Here is a 24,658-nt window from a genome sequence, read left to right on the forward strand (position 1 = left end):
AAATGGGCAAATGGAATTTTATCAAACCAAAAGTTTCTGCACAAAAAAGGAAACAACAGAGTAATACGATGACTTATAGAATGGAAAAAATAAAGTACACATCTGAGGAGAGGTTAATATGCAGAATATATAAAGAACTCAAACAACTCAGTGGCAAAAATACAAGTAATATAATTTAAACATGCACAGTAGACCTAAAGAGACATTTCTCAATGACATCCAAATGGTCAACAGGTATAGCAAACAATGGTAAACCGTGCTAATCATTAGGAAAGTGAAAATTCAAACTGCAGTGAGATATCAGCTCACTCCAGTTGTAATGACAGTTATCAAAAATACAAAAGATAACAAGTGGTGGTGATAATGTGAAACAAAGGGACTTCTTGCACACTGCTGGAAGGAGTGTAATTTGACACAACAACTATAGAAAACAACATATATTCCTCAAAAATTAGAATAATGTATGTTCCAGCCATCCCACCGCTAAGTATATTTGAAGGAAATAAAATCAGTATATTGAAGACATATCTACATTCCTGTGTTTATTATGGCACTATTCATAATAGCCTAGAAATTAAACAGTCCACATGTTGATCAATTAATGAATGGATGAAAAATATGGCAGAATACTATCAGCAGAATACTATTCAGTCATAAGAGGATGAAATCCTGGATAGAACATGGGTTCTTATATTAAGTGAAATAATCCAGGCACAGAAAGAAAAGTACTGCATGATCTCATTCATATGTGGAAATTCAGAATGTTGACCTCATAGAAATGTAGAGTAGTATGGTGGTTACCACGGGTTATGGAGAATCAGAGGAGAGAGGGATGGTAAAAAGTTGACCAGTGGGCATTAAGTGATATTTACATAGGAGAAATGGGTTCTGGTGTTGTAGAGCATGGTAAAGTGACTGCAGATAATGATAATTTATGATATATTTCAAAAACAGCTTGGGGAAAGCATTTTGAATATGGAAATTGGTAAATTGTTGAGATAAATATATTTACTCTGATTTGAGCATCACATAATGTATTCATATATTGAAATATCACATGGTACCCAATAGGTATGTACAATTTGCATGTGTCAATTTGAAAAATAAAGATTTGAAGTATGTGTTGATAAGTACCACCACAGATTTGCCTTTTTCCCTGTGCTAAATGTAAATTGGCAATTAGACAATAGCACATTAATTAACAGCATATCCAAGCACTAAATATTGGGATAAAATTTTGAACTAGTGGTATGTTGCTTGCAAACTTCAAAATTCATCAATGCAGCTTATTAATGAGTTTATGACTTTCTCTCACTGAGCACAGACAAAACATCAGAACTCTTTTAACACAGTTCTCAGCAGCTACTATCAATTAGTTGGAACTGATCCATAATACAAATCCTGTTTTCTATTTCCTAAAAAGATGATGAATCAACTTTAAAATATGCAATACAGCACTAGATTTAAAATGGAAATAAATTAGCACAAGTTCAGCAACATGAAGGAAATCTAAGGGTATGTTATTAGATACAAATTGAAGGGTGTCATAGGACATAGCTTCCACAATTCATGGTTAACTCTTCAAGGGCAAGGCACAGAGATTATTTATCTTCAGACTCCTTGGCTCTCTCTCCAATAATTTGCATTAATTCTCTTAAATGAATGCTTATTCAATTCAGCTGAAATTCCAGAAAGGCTGGCCAAAAGAAGATGGTGTGTGAAATACACAGTCATTCAAAGAAACATGTGAACACTAAGATAGACATGAATCAAGGTAACTCTTGATAAAAGCCATTTCTCCATTTGCAATATCTGCATTACTACCTCTTTTTCTTTCACTGCTTGCTTTGACATAAGGGTGGACATAAGACCCATTTACATGAATCTATGCATCTCACCTCATGGCTACAGGTGAAATGCCCAATGGCTAAGCATAAAATCTAAGCAAAATCAACCAGAGGCTTCATTAGGTTATTTCATACTAAATTATGAAACACTCTTGAGGTGGCTCCAAGATGGCAGAATAGGGAGGGAGTGCACTGATAGTCCAGGAAAAGATAGTTCAATAAAAGTGGAGCTACTGTAGTTTCAGGGAAGAGTTAGGGAAAAAACTGCAGAGGAAACTCTTCTAGAACTAGTGGGACATGGTGGAGGGCACGGGCACCCACGGCGTGGGACCCCAGCCGCCAAATCTACGCACCAACGCTGGAAAGGGAGGTGGGGTGAAAATGCAGTAGCCCGAGACACTGGTGCGGCAGGGGCAGGAGCCTAGAGGGAATGAGGCTTGAAGCCCCATGGGGGAAAGTTCACCAGGCTAACTAGAGGAGAGATAAATAAATAAATAAATAAATAAATAAATAGGACCAGTAAGGACATGATTCTCTCTCTCTACACACCTTACAAAGGCAAGCAAGACAAAGAGCAGGCACCACTCTGTACATACATAACAGCTGTGCTAGCTCAGGGCTGCACCCGCCCTCAGCCAAACAGAAAAACCTGACTGTGGTGGGGAGAAACAACAGGAAGTTAAGACCTAATGAATGTGTAGAGCTATGAACTGGGAATGTGAAAAAAAAAAAAAAAAAAAAAAAAAAAAAAAAAAACAGAGGGTGTGTGGGAGAACTCATGGAATGCCTGAGACATAGTCTCGGTGGGAGACGCTACATACTCCATAACCTTGGCAACCCAGTGGGAGATTTCAGGGGAATCTGAGGTTACACTGAGGACTGCACAGACCCTTTGTGTGGTCCTTGGGACAGAGCAGAAGAATATTATAACCAAAGGGGCTAGTGCTCAGGCACTGATTGCCATCAAGGACAAAAGCTCAGCTGTGTGGAATTACTTCCCTTCTGAATAAGAGAGAGAGAGAGAAAGAGAAGGTTTACCATGCCAAACCTGGGTGTGTCACCTTAGGCACAACTTTAACCCTGAAGAACTGAACAGAGCTCTCTGGCCACACCCACCACAATCCTCTAAAGAATCTCCAAAAACAGACAGTCCACTTAATCTAGAGTCAGAGTATAATGAGAAAAGCCACCACAGCAAGGGAAAAAAAAAGAAGAAGAAATCAAAGAATCCTGTACCAGGGGACTCCAATTCAATCCCATTAAGGTGGCATGTACCAATGCCATCTCACTAGTCAAAGTGATCAGTTTCAATTCACAATTGATCATACTGATAGGTCTAAGAGTCCAAGTGATCACATAAACAAGACTAGTGTCTGCTAATACTGATAGAATTAAAAAGGAGAGAATGATCCAACATTGGAAGTGCAATGCACAGTAGACTCATAGAATGGCAAATTCCTAAACAGCACTCTGGCCTCAGAATCAGCCCTTAAGACATTCGGATCTGGCTGAAGAACCCATGAGAGTATTTTAGGCATAAAATCCAAGACACTCCAGAAAATTAAAAAAAAAAAAAACCTAAATGAAAGATCTCCATGAGTGAGATCCCAGTGGAAAGAACAGGTCATCAAAGAAGGAGGTACTTTTTTCTGAAGGGAGGAGAGAATTTCCACTTTGACTATGACCTTTTCTAAATAAGATTGGAGTTGGCAAACTCAAAAGGCCTTGGCAACTCATGACAAGAGCCTAGGGTGATTACTGATGCCATAAACAAGAGTGTCAATTGTTAAGTCAACAACAGGAGTCACTGTGCACTTATTCCCCATGTAGGATCTCTGTCCTTAATGTGCTGTACCTTGTGAATTAATGCTATAACTAATACTCAAATAGTGCGTGTTTCTGTGTGGGTGCAAACTGTTGAAATCTTTACTTAATATATACTAAACTGATCTTCTGTATATAAAGATAATTGAAAATGAATCTTGATGTGAATGGAATGGGAGAGGGAGCAGGAGATGGGAGGGTTGCGGGTAGGAGGGAAGTTATGGGGGGGGGAATCCATTGTAATCCATAAGCTGTACTTTGGAAATTTATATTTATTCAAATAAAAGTTAAAAAAAAGAAACACTGTCTTTCTCCTCCAGTCATGAAGCTATATGGATAGTAAGTCTAAATCTCCCAGTGGACATAGTCCATGCTAAGGAGAGAAAACTAATATAAGGTGGTGAAGCAAATAGACTGAAAGAAATAATTGAGTATCAAACCATGAGGTTATTTTCTGAATCTGGTTCTCATTTTTCTGAGCCCAGAGTCACCCCTCCCCTTTCTATATTTGACTCTGCTTACCAGTACCTCTTTTTCCATAAGCTAATTTGGCTTCTATTTCAATTTTTTGAAGATTTATAATTAATGCAGTAAACATTCTGACTGCTTATCAAAGGGTCCCCTGCAGAAGTGTGAAGCATGCAGTCAAGCATGTCTTTAAATTAGTAGTATATGGAGCACCCTCTAGGCTGTCAGGTGACCAGACCAGAAAGGTGGGAAAGCAGGAAGCAGCACAAACCAATGGGTGAGGCTAAAAGACAGGCTGGTGGAGTAAGGCAGTACCTTCCAAGGAGTGGTCTATCAGGAGGATTATCAAAAGAGGCATTTAGATGCTAAGCAGTGAGGGTAGAGGCTTAGCCATATCTCATAAGAGAGAATCTTGTCCTAAGACCAAAACAAGGATGTCAGGGCATGATTTGTTGATAATTTACTTTTAAGTTATGGATTTCATCATTTTACTCTAGCTATAGGTCCCAGTGAGAGCAATACACACATCCTAGGCAGAAGTCAATCTAGGGACCAAAATGATCTGAAATTCAGACTTCCCAGCTCTGCAGCTACAACGGCTTTCCTGCCAAAGTGCAAACAGTGAGTACGAAGGATTAGGATCCTGAAAATTAGAATGGGAATTCATGAAGCTGGGGAACTTCAACCCTGGGATTCATCTGCTGGTCTTGACAGCAGATGTAACCCTTCCCTTCTATCCCAGGAGCTCCCATTTCCTTTACCAAAAGAATCTATACTGGCCTTCCCTTACAAGGCAATGCTATTCTTCCTCAGGCCTTCTTCCCATGGCCTTCTCTATTTTCAGACCTATGACTAGTCTCAGATCTCAGCAGGAACCAATGGATGAGGTACAAAGATTTACAAGGATACAATACAACCCAAAGAGCTGAATGTTTTTTTCTAACTATATAGACAAAAATCTGGGTGATATTTCTAAGAATGAACACTTAGAATATGAGTTTGTGGTAAAAAGTATAATATTGGATCAGGTTGAATTTACTGATATATCCTGACAAAGCAAAGAATTTGATTTGAATTTTTTATCTCAAGGGGTAGGAATGGTTCTAAGATTTAACTAAAATATAGAGTTGGGGCTCTTGTAGTATAGTAGGTTAGGCTGATACCTGCAAAGCTGGCATCCAATATCGGAGCACCAAATCTGCTTCTGATACAGCCTTTTGCTAATGTGTCTGGGAGGTCAGTGAAAGAAGACTCAAATATTGGGCCACTGCCACCCAAGTGGGAGACTGGGTGGAGTTCCAGGATCCTGGCTTTGGCCTGCCCTCGTCCCAGCCATTGAGGCCAGCTAGGGAGTGAAAAAGTGGATGTAAGATCTCTCTCCCTCTTTCCGTGTCGCTCCATCTTTCAAATAAATAAATAAATCTTTGAAAGATAGAGCCAGTAATAGTCTACATTAAATAAAGTCAAAATGCCACAACTGCCTGAGTGTTGTATTGAGGAAGTATTCAAAGATTTAGGGTGATAGGAATGTCACTCTTGAATTGTCATGCTGATATGGCATGTTGATCAGCTGATCACAGTCTTAGAAGTGAAAAGAGATGGATCAGACATGAAGGACAGCGGTGAAATGAAATCCTCTTGGGTTCAGAACTTTGAACAGTATACTTGATTATTCATTTGGCCTAGAAGGTGTGAGTCTAAATCAATTCATGGACTGTGGCCAATTTGGCTAGATGATCAAGGGCTTCTGAGAAAATTTTTATAAGATTTATTTATTTATTTCAAAGGCAGAGTGACAGAGAGAAAGTGAGACACACACACACACACAGATCTTTTAATTTCAGATTCACTCCCCCAAATAGCTGCAACCAGATCTCCCACGTGGGTAACAGGGGCACAAGCACTTGGGCCATCTCCCTCTGCCTTCCTAAGCACATTAACAGGGAGCTGGATTGGAAACAGAGTGGCCAGAACTCAAACCTGTGCTGAGACATGGGAGGCTAGCATCGCAAGTGGTGGCTTAACCTGCTGTGCCACAACACTGGCCTCGATATAAGAAGGTGGGGCCTTTAGGCAGTATTAGGTCATGAGGGTAGAGTCTTCTTAAAGGAGATCTGTCCCCTGTAAGAAGAGACCAGAGATCTAACTGGTTTTCTGCCATGTGAGGACACAACAATAAGTTGGTGGTCTGCAATTTAGAGAAAGACCCTCAACAGTTCTTGACAATGCCAGATGTCAGCCTCCTGAACTGTGTAAGATACATTTCCATTTGTATAAGTCACCAGTTTATGGTACTGTGTTATAGTAGCCTCAATTAAGATGGCATGTGTATATACGGAAAAAAAATTATGAATATTTATTCACATGTACCTGAAATACTTTTCTTTGCTCTTATGCCATATCAGCTTACATATATATATATATATATGTATATGTATATTAAAAGTTGTCAATTTTGTATCTCAATTTTAAGTTACAGGATATCAAAGAATAATGAGAAGACTCAGTATCACCCAACAATTATTCATCCTCATCTAGGGAAAGAGAATGTTTTGGTGTGTGTGGTATACTTCTATCATATGAGTCTGTAATTTGACTTTGTGTCTTTTTTTGGAGATTAAGTTTGGTTTAAGAAGATGTTTATGAATGTCAGGTCGATAAGGAGTAGACTGTGCTGGTTCTTGTGATGCATTAACTTGGCAACTAGGCTAGGGTCCCCAGTTTTAGGTGTTAGTATAAAGCTGTGCAAATGTAATTAAGGTCCCACATCAGGTGACTGTAAGTAATGGAGATGGTCCTGTATAAAATTGATTGTCCTTAAAACCTGGGGTGGGGCTTTTCACAAAGGAGAAAGAAAAGAAGCAGTTAGACAGAAAAGGGAGAGAGAGGGAGGGAGGGACAGAGGGAGGGAGGGAGAGAGAAAGAGAGTGAGAGCGGGAGATTCCACCTGTCGACATTTGGCTCATGACTGGTCCTTCCCTTCCTGAATGCGTGCTCTAAAGTATACAAAGTTTGGAATTCCAGACTTGCTTAGGTAGTACCCACAATGATAGAAGTCAGTTTCTTGTAATAAAAAAAATTTGTAACAGGGATTTGTAGTCTGTGTCTTACATTGAAATACCTGGGTTCAATTCTCAACTTTGGCCCCTGACTCCAGTTTCCAGTTAATGCAGATCCTAGGAGGTAACAGCGATGGCTTAAATAACTGGATTTCTGCACCCACGTGAGAACTGACATTAAGTTGCCAGCTTCCAAACTCAGCCTTGCCCTCAGACATTACAAGAATTTGGGGAGTGAACCAGCAGATAGTAGCTGTGGTGTGTGTGTGTGTGTGTGTGTGTGTGAGATTCTCTTTCTGTGTCTCTGACTCTGAAATATAGAAAATTTAAATAAACTAATTTTGAAAGAGACATATATACCTACGTGTATTTCTGTGATTGTGTGTTTGTGTATAAGTGTGTCTGACTGGTTCTGCTTTTTTGCTTAAATTCTGGCTGATGTGTGTGATTTGCAGAATCCCCACCCCGGATTCACAAAGTAGAGTTTAGAAGAGCCTGTTTGAGGCTGGGAAATGATAAGGTGAGAACCAGCATGTGGAGCTTTCCACCAAAGGAAACTGCAAACTGAGGTGAGCTTGGAGAATGCTGAGAGCTTCTCTTTCTTAGGCTCAGGAAGATGAAGACTTAGATAGGTGACTGCCCTGGAAGTCCCTTCCACCTCGCTCTCTAGGAGCTGTCAATATGACAAGGCGATTGTGCGGCTTGTGAAGCTTGGAAAAGCTCAGTATTCAAAGCACTGTGGGGTGTGCAGCTGGATCTATGGTAACCCAGCACTTCCAGGGCAGCAACTAGCACAGAGATACTTCTAGTTGCATCCTTGATCAGAGAGCCATGGGGAGGCCACCAGCAGCAGATGGGACCTCTGAGTTCTTTCTAGCCTCCTACATTGCTGCCCTCAGTGGTAGACCCAGCAGGAACAGAACCTATGTCAGGATTCAAGGTGAATCTGGTGATAAAGGTAGCTCACCTGAGCCCCAGTCCTGCCAGCAGCATCAATGCAAGAATGAATGACCTAGAGGAGCAGAGGAAACCTGGATAAGACGGAAAGAATTAGGAGAATATTCTGACAGTAATAGGATGTCTCTAGTACATTCCGGAACTACCAGAATTGTCATAATTCTAATCAGGAAATTTTGAGGTTTTATAAGTAAAGAAACCAAAAGCATCAACTTCAGTACCCAGAGGGACAACAGGTAGTATAAATGCACAGAGTAGTTCAAGTGTGAACTAGAGAGCGTGCTCCATCCAAAACAGCAAATTCCACACAGCCCCGGCCCACTGAGGCCAAGAGGGAGCTTGGGCCTCTATTGACAAATATTCTGATTTTCTTTTTAAAAGAAGCCAAAAAGTAATCCTGGTTTTGATACTTTTTCCAATTTTTAAATTTGCATCATTTTTTTTTCAAACATGGTATAGTTCAAAGAAAAATACATCTGTGGCCACAGCTGTGTGCATCTCAGGACTAGTCACTGGGGAAATTGGAGATAAAGTAGGATTATCTTTAATCTCATTTTGTTTTCTCTCCTTCCTGTCACTCCAAGTTTGTCTGATCTGAAATGGCTTCTCCATTTGAGGGCATTTTTGTTGACCAGGCATCACAAATCACATTACAAAGTAATTTGAAAGAGGAAATAATGCTCAGTTTACCAGATATGAAAACTCATACAGAAAACCATGTAGGCAAACCCTAAGACTCACCCAACACATCAAGTTTGAATGGATTTATTGGTGAATTCAAATGGAGCTTGAAATTTGAAGAGTGTATTTTTGAGGATTTTATTCTTTTTTTAAAAAAGGATTTACTTATTTATTTATTTGAAAGGGGGAGATATATATGTGTATATATATGTGTATGTATATGTGTATATATGTGTGTATACATATGTGCATATATACATATATATGTATGTGTATACATATATGTGTGTATAAATATGTGTGTATACATATATATGTATGTGTGTGTATATATATATGTGTGAGTATGTGTGTGTGTGTGTATATATATATATATATATATATATATCTTTCCTCCAGTGGCTCAAACTCAAAGCCCAGAACAATCAAATGATCAAAACTGCCCTGGCTGAGCTAGGTAGGCTGAAACCAGAAGCCGAAAACTCTGTCCAGATCTTTAGTGTGGGTGGCAGGGGTCAAACTTCACTGCTTTCCCAGGTGGGTTAGCAGGGAGCAGGGTAGGAAGCCGAGCAGCATCCTTTGTTTTGTGGATATCTGTCTTCCAACCATATTCAGCATCATGAAGATTTAAATCAACTTTTAAGGGAAGCACTTAGAATTCTCCTGAAAGCAATTATCTGAAAGTGCTTATTTTGATGTGGCTTCCTTGAAAAGTAATTAACGACTTGCGTACTGAGGGAGCTGTTGGCTCTGTCTTAATTTGTGAAATGTGCTGCTTAATCCTAGTCTGCAGTGAGCACTTTACTAGATTTTTTCAGAAATGCTACTTCAAACTTAGATCCAAAATCTATCTGTGGGTTGCACTGATTAAAAGAAAAGAACAAAAGAGTTTTAAGTAAGGCTCTCATAGAGAAGTTGAGTATCAGTTAAGTTACTTTTAAAATATTTCCCCAAACCTGAAGTTGAACATTGGCAGGTATGTAAAAGAGATGAGCTATTTCACATCACAAAACACAGCAGTAAATTTATCTCTATAAATGCTGGCAAAGAGAAGTTTGAAATGGATTTTCCAATATGCACAAAGAATGAAAATATCTTTTAGTGTTGTGTCTGAATGTTTTCCATGTAACTAAAATCGAACACAGAACAATTTAAAAAGAATCTGAACATTTCCCTGTGGGGGATTTTGTTTTACATGGATCACTGCCCTCACTAAGGTAGAAGAAAAAATAAAATGCAGGGCTAAAGGTGTGAATCTTACAAGATAATGGACACAACATCTGACCTTGGCTTTAGGGCCCCACCTACCTAGAGAGTAGGAATTCGCATCCAAGGAGATAAAATTGTGAAAATTATATCTTCTTTCACATTTAGTAATGCATGATTATTTTAATTACAAATATTGATGAAGATATTTCATTACCTTCTTATTACAATGTTATTAAAGTTATTTATACTGATATTTGAGTGTAACAACATTAGGCTTGTCATAAAGGAAAAGTAAGACAGAGAAAGGAGGTGTATATTTAGCTGAGCAAGAGAGAAGCCAATGTATTCAGGCAAAAAGACTTAGAATCTCCAAAGCCACTTTCAGCAGTTCTCGTTGATCATGAGCTGTTTCATCTGATTGTATGTTTAAATTACGCGAGGGGCTGTCAAATTATTCCATTGTTTAGGAAAACCCAGTAGCTGGCTCATCTACTAATCTTTCTTTGTTGCTTGCCCACATAATGGGACCTCCTGCTACTGCTTGTGCAGATCAGAGTCCAGGAATCCATGTCTCTGTAACTGGTGTCTTCTTGTGTCTTCAGTATTCCAGCAGCTCCTGTTACGGCCCTCAGTTAAGCTCAGAATGCCTAAGGCACAAGTAGAAGTGGAGCAGTGTGCATGTTCTTAGTAAGGATGTGAAGGTCAGAAAACTTGAAGCTTGTCCTCCTCTTGTCCACTTTCTGTTTTTGAATATCTGTTCCTCTCACTGTTAAATAGATAGAAAATAGAAAACAATATCAGTATCCTGCAGGGGAAAGAGCTTTGGCTTCAGATAAGTGGACAATCCCATCTCCTCTATTCATTGCAAGAAGTCCCGTGATGCATTCAATCACTTTAGAGCGGGTATTCTCTTTGTCTAAGAGAATACCTCTCCAGGGCATTGCCAATTGGCCAGGATAGTGTGTGGCTTTTAGAAAGTAGTCAGAAAAATGGCTATTATCATCACTGTTGAAACAGCCACCTCATCTTCTGCTTACATTTTCCTTCCCTGCCTGTGATGCTGTGGAGGTTGCAGCTATTTTATATAAAATGTTCCAGACACCATACAGTAGGATAATACAAAATAGTATTTATAGTACTACTGATTCTCTATAATTTAAACTACTTTTAAGTTTTATTCTTTTATTTTCAAAAGTCCTTAATAAAATGAGAAAAGAGCGTTATCCTCATGTTCGGATGTGCAGTATAATGATTGGTCCCAAACTCTACAGCCCAGAGTAACATTGATTGTGTATGAATCTATGAGTCAGGAATCTGGGTTGAACTCACAGGGAAAATTCCATTTCAGTTAAAAGGCTTCAAACATGTGGATTATGTTGGACTGGTGGAGCCAGGACAACCTTGCTCATATGCCTGGGCATTGGTCTGAGTTGAGAGATGGGTGATGAGATGGTTTGAATATTTTGACCTTCAAATTCATGCAGATGTTCAAATCCCAAAGTCGTAACTTAATGATACCAAGCAGATGAACGATATTCCAATTCTGATCTCTTTCTTCAATAAGAAAGCCTTATTCCAAAAGAACAAAGCAAAGCTGTTGGTCCTCTTATGGCTGAAGCTGCACCTGACATAGCATCAATTCTGCTGAATCCTGCTGAACAAGCCAATTCATAGGAATTGGATTAAGGATTAAGAGGAGAGGACAAAGATTCCACTATTTGCTGTGAAGAATGATGTGTGTGTGTGTGTGTGTGTATAGGCAGAATTATTATTTGTTTAACGTCACATAGTCAATATATGGCAGAACTAAAATGAAAACCCAGCCCTTAAATAAGCCCAAGTGCAATGGTTAAACAGATATGATGGTGGTAATATTTTTACAGAGAAACAGAGGGATGGGAATGGTCAACCCTAAATAACTCAGTTATGGAGGACTTAGAGATCTGCGTAGACCTTCCATAACCACTGGTTGAGGATGTTGGAAAAGAAGTGACAGTGTGGCCCCCCAACTAGTATTATAGTGTCCACAAGTGTTTACATCTAGAATTTAGTATTGCACTTAGCTCTGACTCCTGGGTTCTAACCAGCACAGCAGTATGAGCAAATACCACCACTGCCAATGTCATTCTAGGAAATATTCCATTTCAATAATGTATAATCTGGCTCCAAGTATGGACATTGATCTTTATTCATCTGTAATCAGAAGAAAATGTTTTTCTTGGGGTTCTACCCAGTATCATAACTGCTGTATATTCTAGGAAAAATAAATAAATTTAAAATATGCTGAGATCTACACTATCCACAGAACATTATTTTGATCATCAAGTAGCCATGACAATAAGTCTTCCTTGTAACTTTATTTCTAACGAAAAATTATTCCCAATAGAAAAAGCAAATATGGCCGGCGCCTTGGCTCAATAGGCTAATCTTCCACCTGCAGCGATGGCACTCCGGGTTCTAGTCCCGGTCGGGGCACCGGATTTTGTCCCGGTTGCTCCTCTTCTAGTCCATCTCTCTGCTGTGGCCCAGGGGTGCAGTGGAGGATGGCCCAAGTGTTTGGCTCTGCACCCACATGGGAGACTAGGAGAAGCACCTGGCTCCTGGCTTCGGATCAGCACGGTGCGCCGGCCACAGCGACCATTGGAGGGTGAACCAATGGTAAAGGAAGACCTTTCTCTCTGTCTCTCTCTCTCACTGTCCACTCTGCCTGTCAAAAAATAAAAATAAAAAAAAGCAAATACTCAGAAGAATAAGAATAAGCAAGTGAGATTCTTGGATTAATGGTCAGGAAATTCAAATGGAAGTCAGACAATACAGATCCTATCCCAGGAGATTTTGGATGAATGCTGTAAGATAATTGAGAAGTGGTTATGAGTGTAGGCTTTTCTGATTCAGTAGCCAAAGGAACTGCTGAGCTAAAGCCAGCCCAAGAGTGTAGGCTTTTTTTTTTTTTTTTTTTTTTGACAGGCAGAGTGGACAGTGAGAGAGAGACAGAGAGAAAGGTCTTCCTTTGCCGTTGGTTCACCCTCCAATGGCCGCCGCAGCCAGCGCGCTGCGGCCGGCGCACCGCGCTGATCCGATGGCAGGAGCCAGGAGCCAGGTGCTTTTCCTGGTCTCCCATGGGGTACAGGGCCCAAGCACCTGGGCCATTCTCCACTGCACTCCCTGGCCACAGCAGAGAGCTGGCCTGGAAGAGGGGCAACCAGGACAGAATCTGGCGCCCCGACCGAGACTAGAACCCGGTGTGCCGGCGCCGCTAGGCGGAGGATTAGCCTAGTGAGCCGCAGCGCCGGCCGAGTGCAGGCTTTTCTAAATAGTCGGTCACATGTGTAATGTTCATGGAGTCACTGTGGTCAGTTATTTTTTTTTTTTTTTTTTTTTTTTTTTTTTTTTTTTTTTTTTTGACAGGCAGAGTGGACAGTGAGAGAGAGACAGAGAGAGAAAGGTCTTCCTTTGCCGCTGGTTCACCCTCCAATGGCCGCCGCTGCAGCCGGCGCACCGCGCTGATCCTGGCAGGAGCCAGGAGCCAGGTGCTTTTCCTGGTCTCCCATGGGGTACAGGGCCCAAGCACCTGGGCCATTCTCCACTGCACTCCCTGGCCACAGCAGAGAGCTGGCCTGGAAGAGGGGCAACCAGGACAGAATCTGGCGCCCCGACCGAGACTAGAACCCGGTGTGCCGGCGCCGCTAGGCGGAGGATTAGCCTAGTGAGCCGCAGCGCCGGCCGAGTGCAGGCTTTTCTAAATAGTCGGTCACATGTGTAATGTTCATGGAGTCACTGTGGTCAGTTATTTTTTTTTTTTTTTTTTTTTTTTTTTTTTTTTTTTTTTGACAGGCAGAGTGGACAGTGAGAGAGAGACAGAGAGAGAAAGGTCTTCCTTTGCCGCTGGTTCACCCTCCAATGGCCGCCGCTGCAGCCGGCGCACCGCGCTGATCCTGGCAGGAGCCAGGAGCCAGGTGCTTTTCCTGGTCTCCCATGGGGTACAGGGCCCAAGCACCTGGGCCATTCTCCACTGCACTCCCTGGCCACAGCAGAGAGCTGGCCTGGAAGAGGGGCAACCAGGACAGAATCTGGCGCCCCGACCGAGACTAGAACCCGGTGTGCCGGCGCCGCTAGGCGGAGGATTAGCCTAGTGAGCCGCAGCGCCGGCCGAGTGCAGGCTTTTCTAAATAGTCGGTCACATGTGTAATGTTCATGGAGTCACTGTGGTCAGTTATTTTTTGAGGCCAGCTTCAGGACACCATGGCCTTGGCCTCCTCTGTGTGATAGGAAGAGCCCAAACCAGTGTGGGGTCGCAGAAAAACCAAATTTATTCTATTTCAGGAATTCTTATTTCCTTGTCTCCCCAATCACTCTAAAATGAGCAAACATGGATACACATTCTTAAACAAAGCCCTGATTGATGTGGGCATGTTTCAGCAAAGGCGGTATTATTGCTTCGTTTGGTTTCCAATCCTTTGTGCCCTGACAATCATATGTGTCCCTGTGAGTGGACATGATTGTGGATGGCTGCGATTCTCATGGACCCTCTCACCAAGCCTAGGCTGCTGCTGTGCCAGTACTAAAGTGTTTTGTATGAGCAAGAACACTCAGCTGACCACTGCAGCCCAGATGTGGCAGGGGCCAATCATATTGTGCTTTTTTCAGCTCCTCTCATCAATCAAGAGGCTGGCCTCTCAGGATCTGTCAGCTCCAAATGTACTCCATTAAAGCTGAGACTCATTTCTGTTTGGATTAATTGCTCTTCAGATTGCTCCACTAAGTGAGGGGCATGCTTACTGGCTCAACCACTTTACATTTTATTTTGAAAGACATTTTGATTTCACTTAGTTATCACTTTAATTGCACTAATAATTAAAGCTTTCAATAATTTAACATTTGTCTACACATAGTACTACATTGTGCTACACATAGTACTTTTAATTTTCGATATATCAAGTACTACCTTAAAGCCTTGAGTAATTTCAACTATTCATAGTTCCTACTTTTCATTTTTGTTCCTAAGGTCAATAAATTCTGTAACTACTATTTAAAAGATAAATAAGATTTAGGGGCTGTCACTATGGTGCAGAGGGTAAAACTGCCGCTTGCAGTGCTGGTTCCTATATGGGTGCTGGTTTAAATCCTGGCTGCTCTACTTCCAATTCAGTTCTCTGCTGTGGTCTGGGAAACCAGTAGAAGATGGCCCAAGTCCTTGGGCCCTGCACTCATGTGGGAGAGCCAGAAGAAGCTTCTGGCTCCTGGCTTCAGATCAGCCCAGCTCCAGCCATTGTGGCCATTTGGGGAGTGAAGGAGCAGATGGAATACCTTTCAAATAAAAAGATTTATTTATTTGAAAGGCAGAGTTACAGAGAGAGAGAGACAGGAAGACAGAAGGAGAGAGAGGGAGAAAAAGATCTTCCATCTTCTGGCTTACCTTGTAAATGGCCAGTGCCGGGACAGGCCAAAGACAGGAGCCAGGAGCTTTTTCTGGGTCTGCCACATGGGTCAGGGACCCAAGTACTAGGGTCATTCTCCGCTGCTTTCCTAGGCACATTATCAGGGTGCTGGATTGAAACTGGAGTACTTGGGACCTGAGCTGGCACCCTGTTTAAGTCGGTACACCATAGTTCTGGCCTCTGCAGCTATTCTTTAAATGACCCCTTATGTAGATTCCTAAGCAATACTCTCCAGATAGGTGGGGCCCTAAAGCCAAGGTCAGATGCTATGTCTCATGGCAGGGTTATACTTCAGTACAGGAATCAATGTCTAAAATATTATCTTGCAAAGATTTTAAGGAGTTGTATGCCATCAAATTGGGAAAACTAGAAGAAATGGATAGATTCCTGGACACATACACTCTACCAAAATTGAGTCAGAAAGACATAGGAAACCTAAACAGACCAATAATCAAGACAAAGATCTCTATAATGAAAATTACAAAACATTAAAGAAAGAAATAGAAGAAGACATTAAAATGGAAAAATATTCCATGTTCATGGATTGGAAGCATCAATATCATAAAAAATTTCCATATTATCAAAAATAATTTACAGATTCAATGCAACCTCAGTCAAAATATCAATGACATTCTTCTCAGATCAAGAAAATATAATGCTAAAATTCATATGGAAACCCAAGAGACCCCATATAGCTAAAGCAATCTTATACAACAAAAACCAAGCTAGAGGTATCACAATACCATATTTCAAGACGTACAACAAGGCAGTTATAATCGCAACAGCCTGGTACTGGCAGAAAATCAGGTGGATAGACCAATGGGACAGAATAGAAACTCCAGAAATCAATCCATGCATCTACAACCAACTTAACTTTGACAAAGGAGCTAAAATGAATCCATGGAGCTAGTACAGTCTCTTCAGCAAATGGTGCTGGAAAAACTTGATCTCCACATGCTGAAGCAAGACCTTTCCCTTATACCTCACACAAAAATCCACTCAAAATGGATTGAAGACCTAAATCTATAACCCAATATCATCAAATTACTAGAAAACATTGGGGAAACTCAGAAAGACACTGGCATATGGAAAGACTTCCTGGAAAAGACCCCAGAAGCACAGTCAATCAAAGCTAAAATTGACATTAAATGGGATTGCATCAAGCTGAGAAATTTCTGCGCTGTAAAAGAAACACTCAACAAAGTGAAGAGGCAAGTTACAGAATGGGAGAAATTATTTGCAAACTATGCAACTGATATAGTGTTGATATATAGAATCTATAAAGAATTTAAAGAGTTCAAGAAATTTAAACAATAATGAAATAAACAATCCAGTAAAGAAATGATTGATGGATTTGAACAGGCATATTTCAATAGAAGACACTTAAAAAAGTGCGCAGGGTCACTAGCCACCAGGGAAATGCAAATCAAAACCACAATGAGATTTCACCTCACCCCAGTTAGAATGGCTCTCAGACAGATATCAACAAACAATGAATGCTGGCGAGGATGTGGGGAATAAGGTACTCTAATCCACCGTTAGTGGAAATATAAACTGATACAGCCACTGTGGAAGACTGTTTGGAGATACCTCAGAAATCTGAATGTAGACCTACCATATGACCCAGCCATCTCACTCCTGAGAATTTACCCAAGGGAAATGAAATCACCTTATGAAAGTTATCTGCACCTCCATGTTCATTGCAGCTCAATTCACAATAGCTAAGGTACGGAATCAACCCAAATGTCCATCAACTGAAGACTGGATAAAGAAATTTTGGTATTTATTTACTATGGAGTACTACTCAGGTGTAAAAAAAAAATGAAATCCTGCCATTTGCAACAAGATGGAAGCAACTGCAAACCATTATACTTAGTGAAATAAGGCAGTCCACAAAAGACAGATATGTTTTCCCTGATCAAAGTGCCTAAAATGTAATGTATTGAAGTGAAGTGGACATTTTAAGATTCACTGATTATTTATAGCTCTTGTCTCTTCTGTTGAGGATCAGTTTTTTTCTTCACACTATTTGTTGAACTCTTTTACTTAGTATAAGGCTAACCTTATGATAATTAAATAAACTGAAAGTAGATCACTGCAAAAAAAAAAGTCCAAATGTGTATTTATGAAATACATTTTTAAAAATGTTAAAACAAAACAAAATAAAGAAGTAGCTAAGAGGCCAGTGACTAAGGAAAGAAACAAATCCTCATGGGATCTCCCCGGCATAGAGCATTTTCTACTTTACAGGTCTCTGATGTACATTTGCCATACAGAATTTTACTTCACCTGTATGGGTGATGCCTATTTAACATGCAAAAACTGAGGCTGTTGGGTCTAACTTTCGCTTGTTCTGTAAAAGAGCTAGCAAGTAGAGCTAGCAATAAGCAGTAGATTTAAACAGGACCTTAAATCCCATTCTGTCTGACATCAATGCATTAAACTGAGCTTTAAAAATAACAAGGCAAAAGCCAAGAAGTTCAACAAGCCCTGCAGACAAGTGTTAAAGAACTGAGCACAAATGGAGAATCTGGTGTCAGGTCAGAGTGAATGTTTGCAGAAGACAAGAGGGAGAACTAGGAATTGTTCCCCAGCAGCGTTCCTGCAGTTGTTTAGAAAATGTTTCTGAGACTGAGACTGGGCTGGGAGGGCTTAAGGCACAAATTGAGAGTGAACAGAAGCCTCAAGGGAACCCGCTACTGCAGAGCAGCACACGTGCCGGAAAAGCCTAGGGCCGGGTGCACAGCAGATGCAGGCTCCGCTCTCTAAGGAGTTCTGAACACTGTTCATCCTCTCTGGCCCAGCCACAATGAAACTTTGTTTTAAACCTCTCGACCTGTAAGTTGTTAAATGGTGAAAAATATTACTCACATATATTACATTTTTAAAAATTTTTTGACAGATGTGTGTGTTTTGCCTAGAGGTTAAGACAGGGCTTGGGATGCCAGTAGCCCCCATCAGAGAACCAGGTTCAAGTCCAAGCTTCTTTTCTGATTCCTTCTTTCTGTTATGTGCATCCTGGGAGGTAGCAGGTGATGGCTCAAGTATCTGAAACCCTGCCACCCATGTGTAAGACTAGCATGAGTCTAGGCTCCTGACTTAGGTCAGGCCCAGCCCCAGCCCCCACTGTGGCCGATATCTAGGGAATAAATCAGGATGAAGAATTCTATTTCTCTCTGTCATTCTCTCTCTCTCTCTCTCTCTCTTTTTTTTTTTTTTTTTTTTTTGACAGGCAAAGTGGACAGTGAGAGAGAGAGACAGAGAGAAAGGTCTCCCTTTTCCGTTGGTTCACCCTCCAATGGCCGCCACGGCCGGTGTGCTGCGACCGGCGCACCACGCTGATCCAAAGGCAGGAGCCAGGTACTTATCCTGGTCTCCCATGGGGTGCAGGGCCCAAGCACTTGGGCCATCCTCTGCTGCACTCCCTGGCCACAGCAGAGAGCTGGCCTGGAAGAGGGGTAACCGAGACAGAATCTGGCGCCCCGAAAGGGACTAGAACCTGGTGTGCCAGCGCCGCAAGGCGGAGGATTAGCCTAGTGAGCCGCGGCGCCGGCCCTGTCATTCTCTCTTTGTTTCTCTGCTGTTCAAATAACAAGAAAAATAGCACAAAAATTAGAAATAATTTTATTGACAAGTAGTAATTATTATATATATTTATGGAGTATAATTTATGTGTACATGCTTAAACTCCTCAAATTCCAATTTCAACCTTCAAAGCAGAAAATAAGGATTCTTATAGCATAATGCATTTTTATATAAGTAAAATTTTATAACATGATAAAAGAAAGTATGAGGCTGGCGCCATGGCTCACTAGGCTAATCCTCTGCCTTGCGGCGCTGGCACTCTGGGTTCTAGTTCCGGCTGGGGCACCGGTCCTGTCCCAGTTGCTCCTCTTCCAGTCCAGCTCTCTGCTGTGGCCCAGAAAGGCAGTGGAGGATGGCCCAAGTGCTTGGGCCCTGCACCCGCATGGGAGACCAGGAGGAAGCACCTGGCTCCTGGCTTCGGATCGGCGCAGCACCGGCTGTGGCGGCCATTTAGGGGGTGAACTAACAGAAGGAAGACCTTTTTCTCTGTCTCTCTCTCTCTCACTGTCTAACTCTGCCTTTCAAAAAAAAAATATGAAATGAGACATATTTGTGTTTTTCTTGGGGAAGGGATATTTTACACAATAACAATAATTATAATGCGAATTATTTATCCATCATTCTACATGTAGCAGATATTCTACTAATTACTTTACATCATGTCATTTATTCCTTTGTGCAATTCAGTTGGATAACTAGTAGCCTCATTTCACAAGTGAAGAAACTAAATTTTAGTAGTGGGGCCAAATCTTCATAGCAATTGTCATTCCTTTTTAGCAATTAAATTGTGTCCGTGTTAGCAAGGTAAGTATTTCCCTTGGCCTGTGTATGTCTATATGTCTGTTTCAATAATCCTCAGGCTTATAGGGCAGAAATAGGCATGTAAGTACCGGCATTCAAAACAGGCTGGATGCTTGTCCAGTTATTGCATTTCCTACCATAGTGGCACTTTGCCAATGTTATGTGCGTGTCAAGCACCCAATTGTCTTGTTTAAATGCAGATGAATATACAGCAGATCTGGATTGGGTCCTGAGGTTTTTGTGTTTCTAACAAGTACAGAAGTGACTATTCTGAGGGCCAGACTTTCAGTAGCAAAGATTAAGGTTTTGCTTCCGATACATTCCGATATGTTCCATTCTGCTTGCTGAAACATAATATCTTAGACTACATTATTTGTAAGCAACAGAAGTGTGCTGTTCACAGTTCTGAAGGCTGGGAAGTCCAAGATTGAGGCAACTGACAGTTCTGATAAGGCCCCATTCCTCATCCATGCACTTTTTTTTTTTTTATTTTTAGTACTTTTTTAGATTCATTGTATTCATTTGAAAGACAGAGTTACAGCGAGAGAGACAGAGAAAGAGAGAGAGATAGAGGTCTTCCATCCGCTGGTGCACTCCCCAAATGGTCTCAACAGCTAGGCCAGTCAGAACCTGCTGTGCCGCAGTGCTGGTCCCTGCACTTTCTATCTGCATGCTTCCATAATGGAAGAGCTGTCAAGCCCCTCAATCCTCTATTAGATGGGCATTGAGTCCATTCATGACAGTGGAGCCCTCATGACTTCATCACTTCCCCAAAACCCCATCTCTTAATACCACCACACTGCAAATTATGTTTTAAGGTATGAATTTGGGGAAGACACAAACATTCAGACACTAGAAGCCTCCAAATTCAGACTGGCAGTGTCAAATGGATTCTGGATTTGCTGAGGGCAGCCCCATCTCAGATGTCTCTGTGGGTCCTTGTGTGTTGCACTGAAAACCTTGTCAAGACATGTGAATTGAGGGGTAAGAGGACAGCATTCCATGGGCTATCAGTTTACGGTAAGCAAGGGAAGATTTCCTTCTCCTTGGCTCTACAGGGGCAGCTACAGGTTTGGACGGCTATGCTGCTATGAGCTTGTGTTAGAGTGCTTGCATCAATACCAGACCCCGGGGTTATTTCTGTTCTATTGGGCTAGTGATTAAGTGCTATTCTAAGATTAAGAGTTCATAGCTGCACGGCTAGTATTGGTAAATAAAAGATTCTTCAGTATTATTTTTTAGCTTTTGCTGGAGGCTGAATAGAGACCAGATGCTTCATACTACTTTGCGTGGCAGTGCAGTTTTTCCCAACGAATATGTAGTGAGGATGAGTACTGGCTTGCCTTGCCTTACATGACTACTGTGCTGAGTTCACTTTAAATTGGATTTGTGGCTGTAAGTATAAGTTTCCCAATGACTTATATACCATGATTTCAGATTGATCATAGTTATTTTTTAAAGATTCATTTGTTTATTTATTCATTTGAAAGTCAGAATTACAGAGGGAGGGAGACACACAGAGAGGGAGATCTCTCTTCTGCTGTTTCACTCCCCACATAGCCAACAAAGGCAAGTCTGGGCCAGGCCAGAGCCAAGAGCCAGGAGCTTCTTCTGGGTCTCTCATAAGGCTATCAGGAGCCCAAGCACTTAGGCCATCTTTTGCTGCTTTTCTGAGGCCATTAGCAGGGAGTGGGACCAGAAGTGGAACAGCTGGGACATAAATCAGCATCCATTTGGAATGCCAGTCTTGCAGGCAGCAGCTTTACTCACTACACCACAATGCTGCCCCGAACCTTATATTATTTTTATATTGCTGTATAGTAGGCAGTGAGCCTTAGCTGATTTTAATCTTTTTGTGTGATTATGTAACCTTGAGCAAATTGTCACCTTTCTTGGGAAAGAATGTACCCAAGAGGATTAGCATCCACATAACCACAGACAGCACACAAAGCTCAGGGCGGCAGTTTTCTTACCTGTCAAATGACAGGGTCCTTTCCATCTTTATGAATCCATAATATTATTAAATTTTATCACTTATTTTAAAAAGTCTATTCAATTTTTATCTACTTTAAAGGCAGAATGAGAGAGAGAGAGAGTGTGTGTGTGTGTGTGTGTGTGTAAAAGAGAGAGAGAGGGAGAGACAGAGAGAGACAGAGAGAGAGAGAGATTTTCCATCCACTGGTTCACTCCCCAAATGCCTGCAATAGCTAAGTCTGGGCCATGCTGAAGTCAGGAACCAGGAGATCCATCAGAGTCTCCCAGATGGTTGGCAGGGGCCTAAACACTTGGGCCATTATCTGTTGCCCCCCAGGATTCATTAGTTGAAAGCTGAATCGGAAGCTGAGGCATTGGGTCTCAAACCGGCACTCCAGAAGCTGAACCTGCGGCACTGACACAGATGATTATTAAATGTGATTATTAAATAATTATTAAATGATTAAATGATTATTAAAGACTGTAATGCTTGGAGTTCATTTTGGTATTTTGTTATGCTATGAATCACTATTTAACATTTCTGGGTTAATGCCCCAGATTCTTCACTGCTGCTTCTTTTTTAAAAAGAATCATTTATTTATCTGAAAGGCAGAGTTGAGAGAGAAAGAGGGATCTTCCATCCATTGGTTTACTCCTCAAAAGCTACAACAGCTGGGCCTGGGTCTAGATGAAGAGAGGAGCCTAGAAATCCATCCAGGTCTCCCACATGGGTGTCAAGGGCCTAACCACTTGAACCATTCTCCACCGCTTTCCCAGGGATCTAGATCAGAATTGGAGCATTCAGAACATGAATCAGCACTTCAATATGGGATGCAGGTGGCAGCTTAACCTGATGCACCACAATGCAGATGACAAGATTCTTCATGTCTAATAAGTACCTAGGAAGATGGGGTATGGGCTATGGAATCTTTGTACTATCTTCCAAATTTTTGATTATTCAGTTTTAATATCAGTACTTGTCTTATCAAGAATTGTCAGACTTTTCTCCAAGATGGCAGCCATGGTTTGTATTACATGCTCCTTGCTTTTCCATCCTAGGTATAGCTGAACATATGCTGACCCACAGCTTTGGCATGAAAGCACGTGATGAACAAGTTAGGTTTTTTCAGTAATTTGAACTCAAAAACATAGAATGTGTTTGGTAGTGAGCATGAGAGCTGAAGATAAAAGGACGTTTAACTAAAGCTATGTGAAAGTAGAAGTTGGTAGGGAGTCATGAAAATATGCATGAGCAACTGAAAAAATCAATAGGAAGAACAAACATGTGCCCCCTGGAACAAGGAGAGATCAATCATTGGATCTGCCTCAATTCTCAATCAGATTCATGACCAAACTCAGATACATTTACCACAAAATATTCTTTGTACAGAAATTTAGGGTCAGATATTTCCATAAAATTTGCTAAAACCAAGTAACATCATTCTGAGACTGACTTTGATAGTTTGACTACGCATTGAGTGATTTTATCTACTCTTTTGAATAGAGACAAGTCTCCTAAAGACTGACGTTTTTGCACGTCAGTAGACCCTTCTAATCTATTAGCCAATAAATGGTGTGAGTGGTTAAGCTTATGGAACTAAACTCCTTACTAAATCCCCGGGCACACAATTTATTGGGCAGAGAATAAACATGCAAAAGACTTTGATATGAGGGTAAATATGTGATAGTTTCCAGTTGCAATGGATCCTTGCTGACAAATGATAAATTTCCAATCCTGGGCAAGTTTTCTCATGAAACATATGCATGGAGTATATCAAGGCTCATCATTATAGGAACTGAACAATGATTATGTAAAAATAATATGGATGATTTTCCCTAGTTTCCTATAACCCTTCCCTGCTTCTGTCTGGAAATGCTAATTCTTAAATGAGAAATTTCAGCCAAACAAATAAAATACTAGGAGTGAACTATACTTCCTCTTTATTGTAGCATGCTGAGTTATCGTTTATGGACTAGTTCAATGAAATGGAAGTAGCATATCAGATACTTGTACCACTCCTGAGATATTCTTTTTTTTAACTTTTATTTAATGAATATAAATTTCCAAAGTACAGCTTATGGATTACAATGGCTTCCCCCCCCCATAACGTCCCTCCCACCTGCAACCCTCCCCTTTCCCACTCCCTCCCCCCTTCCATTCACATCAAAATTCATTTTGGATTCTCTTTATATACAGAAGATCAGTTTAGCATATATTAAGTAAAGATTTCAACAGTTTTCATCCACACAGAAACACAAAGTGAAAAATACTGTTTGAGTACTAGTTATAGCATTAAATCACAATGTACAGCACATTAAGGACAGAGATCCTACATGAGGAGTAAGTGCACAGTGACTCCTGTTGTTGACTTAACAAGTTGACACTCTTGTTTATGGCATCAGTAATCATCCTAGGCTCTTGTCATGAGCTGCCAAGGCTATGGAAGCCTTTTGAGTTCACCAACTCTGATCATATTTAGACAAGGCCATGGTCAAAGTGGAAGTTCTCTCCTCCCTTCAGAGAAAGGTACCTCCTTCTTTGATGACCTGTTCTTTCCACTGGGATCTCACTCATGGAGATCTTTCATTTAGGTCATTTTTTTTTTTTTTGTCAGAGTGTCTTGGCTTTCCATGCCTGAAATGCTCTCATGGGCTCTTCAGCCATATCCGAATGCCTTAAGGGCTGATTCTGAGGCCAGAGTGCTGTTTAGGACATCTGCCATTCTATGAGTCTGCTGTGTAACCCACTTCCCATGTTGGATCATTCTCTCCCTTTTTTATTCTATCAGTTAGTATTCGCAGACACTATTCTTCT

This window comes from Oryctolagus cuniculus, chromosome 4 (genome assembly GCF_051225735.1).
Source record: "Oryctolagus cuniculus isolate XC-2025 breed Fujian yellow rabbit chromosome 4, ASM5122573v1, whole genome shotgun sequence".
Classification (NCBI taxonomy): domain Eukaryota; kingdom Metazoa; phylum Chordata; class Mammalia; order Lagomorpha; family Leporidae; genus Oryctolagus; species Oryctolagus cuniculus.